We start from the raw sequence: 8,275 nt of genomic DNA on the forward strand, positions 1-8,275 counted from the left end.
TTGCAATGTGTGGAATAACAAGAGTGTTGTGTGAGCCAGTTGGAAGCTCAATTCTCATGAAAAGTATTCCTGGAATTTCAGCTGAAAGAATCATAGCCCTTAGACTGTTGTGAGTTAAAGCTGTATGACAACAACACAACCTAGATCTGTTCCAGGTAAACAACGGCACAAATGCAGGAGCACAAGCTTTATAGCACTGTGGTTCCTCCTGGCTTCAGGAAGCAAAGTGGCTGTGTGGATGAAGCAGAACTCGGCAATGGGCATTAATAGGGCTTGAATACTCTAGAATAATGCTCCTTAAGTCACGATAAGATTCAAATTTGCACCTCATATAATATGAGACCTGAAAATATCCAAAGCTAAAAGCAAGAATGTAATAATTAACAAAGTATTTCATAGAGTTCAGAATTTAACTACCAATCTCCAGACTGATTTTCTGATTCCATTTTGGATTTAAGAGCTAATGGAAAAATAAGTAATAACATGGTTCTCAAAGAATTGTTTTATATTGTGCCGTGTTATACAATCACAGCTAATTATTAAGTCCATACATTGGACAAGCAAAAAGGTAGGTTAGCTTTAGCTTAGCATACTGAGTTAACTAGAGCAAGTCTCCAAGTTAAGAATGTCCAGGTTTAAAGATAACCCATAGTTAAGAATAGAGCTTATTATAGAAAAAATCATGTTAAAAACATAATTATACAGTTTAAATGCACAATGATTCAAGTCTATTACACAATAGTACTTATACAGTATTATATAATAGTATTCATTTTTAAATTAGAGACTATGTGAATCACTGTGCTTTTCAGAGGGGTGTACTGTATATCTTAGGTAGATTTTGGGATGAAAAAGAAAAAAAATATTGTAGAAAGTCAAGTTTATTTCATGCTAAAACAAATATTGTTGAATTTCAGAATGTAGTTCATAATGACACAGAATTCACTTCACCAACTATACTCATATTAAACCTGTGCTATTGGGTGGTGCAAGTTACCTCTGGTCAAAACAGGCAGGTCATTTACTTTTTACAAGTTGTAAAAAGCTCCAATTAAATATAGTTGCTACATCCAGTAAATCCAGAAAGCTATAAGTAGATCTGTACACTAAAAGAGGAAACAGCTCTCTCTGAATGTGCTCATTTTTTTCTGAAAAAAGTGAGGTTTCATTGAGAGTAGAAAACACTCATTTTTCCCATTACATTGGAACCTGGGCAGTTTTTGAAATAAATCTGAAGGAAAAAAGTCATAACAACATGTTTCCTTTCCATTTCATAAAGAACTCTATTTAATGAATACTTCAAGTGACTACATCATATTACTTTTTCTCACCCTGATTCTCAGATCTCACTCTCTGGGGAATCACCTACTATCTATTGTAAGCATCCAGCTCTCTATGAAGTGTGTGACTGAGCTGAAGCAATAGTCTGTTAAAATAATCATGTGCTTGCAATCCCCCAATCACATAGCTAAAAATAAGCCACAAGCTGTCTTGAAACATTGTGTGTGTCTATGTGGGGTTTTTGGGTAAAATCTGTTCTGTTATGGCAAAGCATTTCCATCTCAAAGCACATTTTAAGCTTATAGGTAGTCCCTGACTTAGGACTGGTCCCTTAGCAATGTACTGTACAACCCTGTGAAGGTTGACTTAGTTCCAAACTCCTGAGAACTGTCTCCCCCCTCCCCCTGCGCATTCTGCCTCCACAGTCATGGGACTGCATGTTAGGTGCTTAACAACCAGCCTGCATTTATGGCAGTTTGCATTGTCCCAGAGTCATGTGATCATGTTTTGCAACAGTTTTGCTGAAAACCAACATTTACTTCCTATTTTTTGGCAAAACTGGCCCATAGCAAACCATTGTTCATTTAATGACCACAGCAACCACTTTATGACTGACTACATGTGCTTTATGACTACTACCTTTGCTTAATGCCCACAATACAGAGTTGTAAAATCGAATGGGTGACCTGTCCTACAACCATCACAATCCATTCCGGTTGTAAGTCAAGGACTACCTGAATTCCTTTTTTTGGCAATGACATCCATCATGGCTCCCTGTACAACTTAAAAGAAAAATAACTTTAAACATCTCACGCACGTATGCCCGCCAGTTGTGCAAATGGAGCTTCACATGCTCGCCTGCCACTCGCACGGCCCAGTTCCCAACAGGCTGTGGACCGGCACAAGGCCACGGACTGGGAGTTGGGGACCCTGCCATACAACATGCTAGGATGAAACCTAATATAATGATTATAATAATTTGGTGGTGTAATTATTGATATAATAACATAACCAGCAAAATTAAATCAAATAGAATAAAATGAAAATTGCCAACATTGCATCTGGAATCACATATCATACTAAGAAACTACAGTTCATCTGAACATGGCTTTAACATTGATTATAAGATTCAACAAATTTGATTCAGCACTTTACAAGGGATTGCCCAAAACAAAGCTACTTTATGTAAGTGTAACAAAATTACATATCTTTGAAGTTTATAATTTATCTTACAATGTTGCCAGAAAAAGGTCCTTCCATAGTCACAACTTCTATTACCAGTTCTTCCCAAACAGTTTGAACTGATTTTTGAAACACAAAGATCAGTGCTTTGGGGGTGATCAGAAACTGGAAAGGCAGGATCAGGGCTCCCATTCACAAACTTGTTTCATGTTGGTGCAAATTCCAAATAATAGGAAAGGGAAAGCCATCAAGACACCGTCTCTGTTTTTTGAGAACACGTATCAAATAATAGCATCTTAGGAAGACATGTCAGCTTAACATCTGTGATGTTGGAGGGCAGGCTAACAGAAGTTGCATGCTGATAATATGCTAGTTTCTCCTAATGAGGAACCAACACACCTGCATAGTCTTTTATCTTTCAGAAGGGAAAATGGTTAAAGTTCATTTTGAGATGAAACCACAGCTGACATAGAAATAAATAAGCTCAATTAAGAAACAGATGCATGGCAAAGAAATCATGGAGAAGCATCCTTAGGTCCAAATAAATGGACCTGAGTTTAAAAAAAAAAAAGGGGGGGGGGTTCTGAGAATTCAAGAAAGTTTCCTATCTTTCTAGTTCAGATACAAATTAGGCTGAACTAGTAGTTTCTTCTTTCTGGTCAGCTGTTTGCATATCATAGAAGGCCTGATTTTCTTATTCCTTGGGAGAGGTTGAGCAACTGATCTAAGAGAAAAAGTCTTTCCTGAGAAATAAAAGTTGCATGCATAATACTTTTACATTCAGTTTATTTATGTTTGAATAAAAACAGACCCCTCCCCTTGTCCCTCAGCTCCATAGTCATTGTTCTTTTTTCCCCATTTTTTCAAAATTATGAAAAACAAGTTCCTCATTGTATCACAATCTGAAATATTTGATCTATGGGTATTTCGAATATCCTGGAAATAGGTTGTAGATAAACATATGTTGCAAAAAAAAAAGGAACACAAATAACTAGACTTCCATCTTCCATGACTCATCATTACCTACATGAGTATCCTCCAGATCCCTTGGGACTATTTCCAGAAACATGCTGGGATTGATAGTCTCCATGCATGTAAAAGGTCAAATTTCAGGAAATGTTGCTTTATCCAGCTGTTAGGACATCTCATATTATTTAAGAATTGTTTGTTTGTTTTCTATCCATCTTTCATTCCAGGAGCTCAAGATCATGTACATAGGACTCTCTTCTGGTTTTTCTTCCCCATCCTTTCCTTCAATTTTTTCACTTGTTTATAAGGTAGGTTAGAGTGAAAGAAAATGTATGATTTCTTAATAATTTAATGAATTAATATGATAAATTATTTATAATGTGTGACATGGCCGGGTCATCATTAAGGACTACGTATTTGGGGCTATTGCACAAGCGACTGGAATAGATCATCAGTCTGATAACACACATCTAGTCATATATTCATTTGTATAATTTAAATTGTGTTGGAACAATAGGCCATTCTCCCCCAAAAGCAATACTTTGTACAGCTGCCAATGGCCTTTGCCAGCTGAGAAGCCTGGATTACTTTCTCCCTAGAGTCCACTCAAGATGCCTAAATGAGTGGCGTCTACTGAGTTCTTAATTACATTTAGGGCTCATATTCAAGCGTGCTTAATACAAATTAATTACCTTCTAGCTCTCTATAGCTGCTCTTTGGAGTGAATTAGCAAGGTGGTCAAAAGTTGGTTTCCTTGCTCATTCTATAAAATATTACTACATATGGAAGAGGAACTTTACTTCCTTTTAATGTTTGTGAATCTTTACTTAGGAGAATTGTACATATCTGTATTATCCTGCCCTTATTATTGTTAGATTTTGTATCCTGCCTTTTTTATATATTTTGGTAAGGAGCATGGTGGGCTGGTGTGGTTAGGACACTGGGATGGAGATTAGCAAGCCCATGTTTGAGACCTGAGTGCTCCCATGCAGTGGGGTTGAATTTCCATCCAGCTGCTGCAGGAGACATTGAAAGGAGCTCCCAATTGGGTGTGCCCTGGGCAAGGGTGATGTGATGTCATCAGATAATCCTTCCAAACCAGAAGCACCTCGTGCTTCTGACACAAGGGCAAGCAATGTGTTTTGATTTACTAAAGGTAGATAGATAGATTATGATAGATAGATAGATAGATAGATAGATAGATAGATAGATAGATAGATAGATAGATGATAGATAGATGATAGATAGACAGAGAGAGAGAGAGAAAGAGAGAGAGGCAGGCAGGCAGGCTCGCTCCCATAATTCCCCAGCCAGTACTGAAGTCCATACATTTTAAAGTTACCAAGTGTGAAAAGTGCAGAATATGTCTCTCCAGGTGTTACAAAATATGTGTCTTTTTTATATGGGAAGAACTAGAAATGTCAAAAAGGCAGGCTTGTAGAAATTGCTTTCTGTTTGGTGGAAAAAGTAATCATCTCAATGGAAGCTTATCCGTCAGAGTTTGTCCTTTAAAAAAAAGAAGGCAAAGTCATTGTATATTGGGGAAAAGGAGATAAAGATGCTATGTCATTTCTGGAAAATGTTTTTATTTTGTCTATGGGGGAAATTGGTCAATTGTGCTGGATAGGCATTTTGACAATTATAACCCCACACATATCTGGAAGTCACCAGGTTCGGAGCTGTGCTAGAGAGTTTATTAGCAGCTTCTTTCATGGAAGCTGAATGTTTTTTTCTTGGAAAGGAAACATTATTAGTGGTGATGAGATTCATTATTTCAACTTAATTCACTTCACCGGTTGTTATGGGAAAAATAGGAGAAAGGACCAAGAAGTGGGATATAAATTGGGAAATAAATAAATAAAAACTACTTTGGTTATGCAGAGGTTTATTAGGCAAGGTATTGTGTGACTACAGAGGAAATAGCTTTCTCATTGATTACACCTAGACTTTTAAATTTGATCACTGCTTTTGATTTATGAGCTAGATGTATATGCCACTTTTTCCCCAGAGTTTCACAGGCCAAAGCAGCAGCTTCCCTGAGATTTGTTTCTTAGTATTTTATGTTAAAACACCTAGTTAAGAAAAAAGTGGTTTCATGTTAAATTTAATTTTTAAAATGTATTTCGTTCTAAAACTTTTGAAATTTTTTTACATGTCTGCCACATATGGTAAAAATTCTCCCTCTGTCTTATGGCATTTCCAACATTTATTACTATATAAATTGTCTATCTTGGCAATTAATGATAGGATTGTATAGCACCTTATAAAACTTTATATACCAGTTTTCTTTTAAGTTGCAATTTGGGGTAAATTTTACAGATTTGTTCTATAATACCTCTGGAGAGGGTAGCTAAATGATGCACTCTTTCTAGAGTCTCCACATCTTTTTTACATCGTGGCAACCAGAACTGAATGCAGTATTCCAAGTGTGGCCTTACCAAGGCATTATAAAGTGGTATTAACACTTCACTTGCTCTTGATTCTATCCCTCTGTTGATGCAGCCTAGGACTGTGTTGGCTTTTTTGGCAGCTGCTGCACACTGCTGGCTCATATTTAAATGGTTGCCCACTAGGACTCCAAGATCCCTTTCACAGTTACTACTACTGAGCAAGGTATCACCTATACTGTACCCGTGCATTCCATTTTTGTTGCCTAAATGTAGAACCTTACTCTTTTCACCATTGAATTTCATTTTATTAGATAGTGCCCAATGTTCAAGTTACAATTGACTCCTGCATCACATACATTCCTCCACCCCCACTGCCGCTCTAGTACGCAAGGAGAATAAATACTGGGAAATGTCAGATCAGGTAAGCAATGATGCAATTAGGTAAACAGAGGCTGGATGTAACTGGGGGAACTGTGTATGAGTGGAGACTACCAAAGGCACGCGGGAAGGAACCATAGCAAATTCCAGGTGTTTGCCATAGTCAACCTGAGAGCTGGGAAGGAGAAGAGAAAAACACCCGCAATGCACACACTAATTGCAACATTTACCAATCCATTTGTTCATACCACATCTAACAGGTGGTTCTCTGTTAGATGTGGAACTGAAAGGTATTTGAATAAAAATGACATATCAATAAGATAAGTTATAAGGAAATGAGTACTATATATCTAATGAGCCATATGCAAAAGTAAACCTTTTCCTCTTGCAAGAAGTTTCAAAAACAATGATGTTATTATAAGTTAAATAACCACTGAGCTCACCATTTCTATGGTGTTCTCTAGTTGTTTCTCATCTTAGTTTATGGCATATAATATTAGCGTTTTTATTGAATGCTGCCTATATAAATAGGAATGGAATTTTCAAGCAGAGAGATTTGGAGACAAAATCCCATTTGCGAAAAATAAATAAATGACCTCTACTTTGGTATTGATCTCTTTAAGCCCGAAGAGTCCCAACTAAAAGGTGTTAATATTATATCCAATTTATTTTCAGAATTTGTGCACAAATTGTAAGATTGTTTCTAAATAAAGAAATACTGTTCCCAGGTAAACAAATCTCAGTATGACAAAATATATGAAGTTTTATTATTCCAGGAGAAACATTCCAGAAAGAGGCTGAAATCATATAGTTATTTTGTTACCCCCACCTATTGTGGCATAGTTAATGTTGTTGTTAGTCACGAAGTCGTGTCCAACCCAATGAGACCCCATGGACAACGTTCCCCCAGGCCTTCCTGTCCTCTACCATTCTCTGGAGTCCATTTAAGCTCACACTTACTGCTTCAGTGACTCCATCCAGCAACGTCATTCTCTGTCATCCCATTCTTCGTTTGCCCTCAATCTTTCCCAGCATGAGGCTCTTCTCCAATGAGTCCTTCCTTCTCATTAGGTGGACAAAGTATTTGAGTTTCATCTTCAGGATCTGGCCTTCTAAAGAGCAGTCAGGGTTAAGGCTTAGATAATACACTGGAATCACCATATTTTTGGATTATAAGATGCACCGGAGTATAAGATGCACCAAGATTTTGAAGAGGTAATTTTTTTCAAGTTTTTGCCCTCCCCAACCCCAAGACCACCGTACAGACCTCCCAAACCCTTTGCACATCCTGGTTTTGTTTTGTTTTTTTTGTTTTTTTTTGTGAAAAGGGAGCATGCAGAGAGTTTGAGAGGACTGCAAAGTGTTCCTGGGGGCAGGGGAGGGCAAAAACGCAATGCATGGGGGATTTCTGAAGCGAAAAACAGGCCCGTTTTTAGCAAAAATAGGGTGTGCAGAGAGTTTGGGAGGCCTGTAGAGTGCTCCTTGGGGGTGGGGAGGGCAAAAACGAGCAAAAAATGGCCCATTTTTCACAAAAATACAGGGTGTGTAGAGAGTTTGGAAAGGCTGCAGAGTGTTCCTGGGGACTTGGGAGGGCAAGTGAAAAACTTGCCCATTTGCATTTGTTTTTGCCCTCCCCAGCCCCCCGGAGCACTTTGCAGGCCTCCCAAACTCTCTGCACATCCATTTTTGCTGGGTTTCGGGAGGCCAAAAATGTTGTATTCAGTGTATAAGATGCACCCAAATTTTCACCCTCTTTTTTGAGGGAAAAAGGTGCATCTTATACTCCCCAAAATACGATATTGGTGCAAGAAATTTGGTTTCTTAGACCATAGTTAGATGAGTTCATCTTGTGCCAGCTAGTTAGATCATGGATTTCTGGCACAAGATGAACTGGAAAAATTGTATCTGGCTGAAGAATGGCAAGTTTGATTAGGAAGGTTGATTACTATCTATAGTCTTTCATTTGTAGATGTTTCTTATATCTATCATAAACAAGGGCATAAGGTTATACATCACTGGCAATCCTCGACTTAAAGTCAGTCACTTAGCAACTGTTTGAAGTTACAATGGACTCT

This window comes from Natrix helvetica (assembly GCF_964273705.1).
Source record: "Natrix helvetica genome assembly, chromosome: 1".
In the NCBI taxonomy this organism is placed as follows: Eukaryota; Metazoa; Chordata; class Lepidosauria; order Squamata; family Natricidae; genus Natrix; species Natrix helvetica.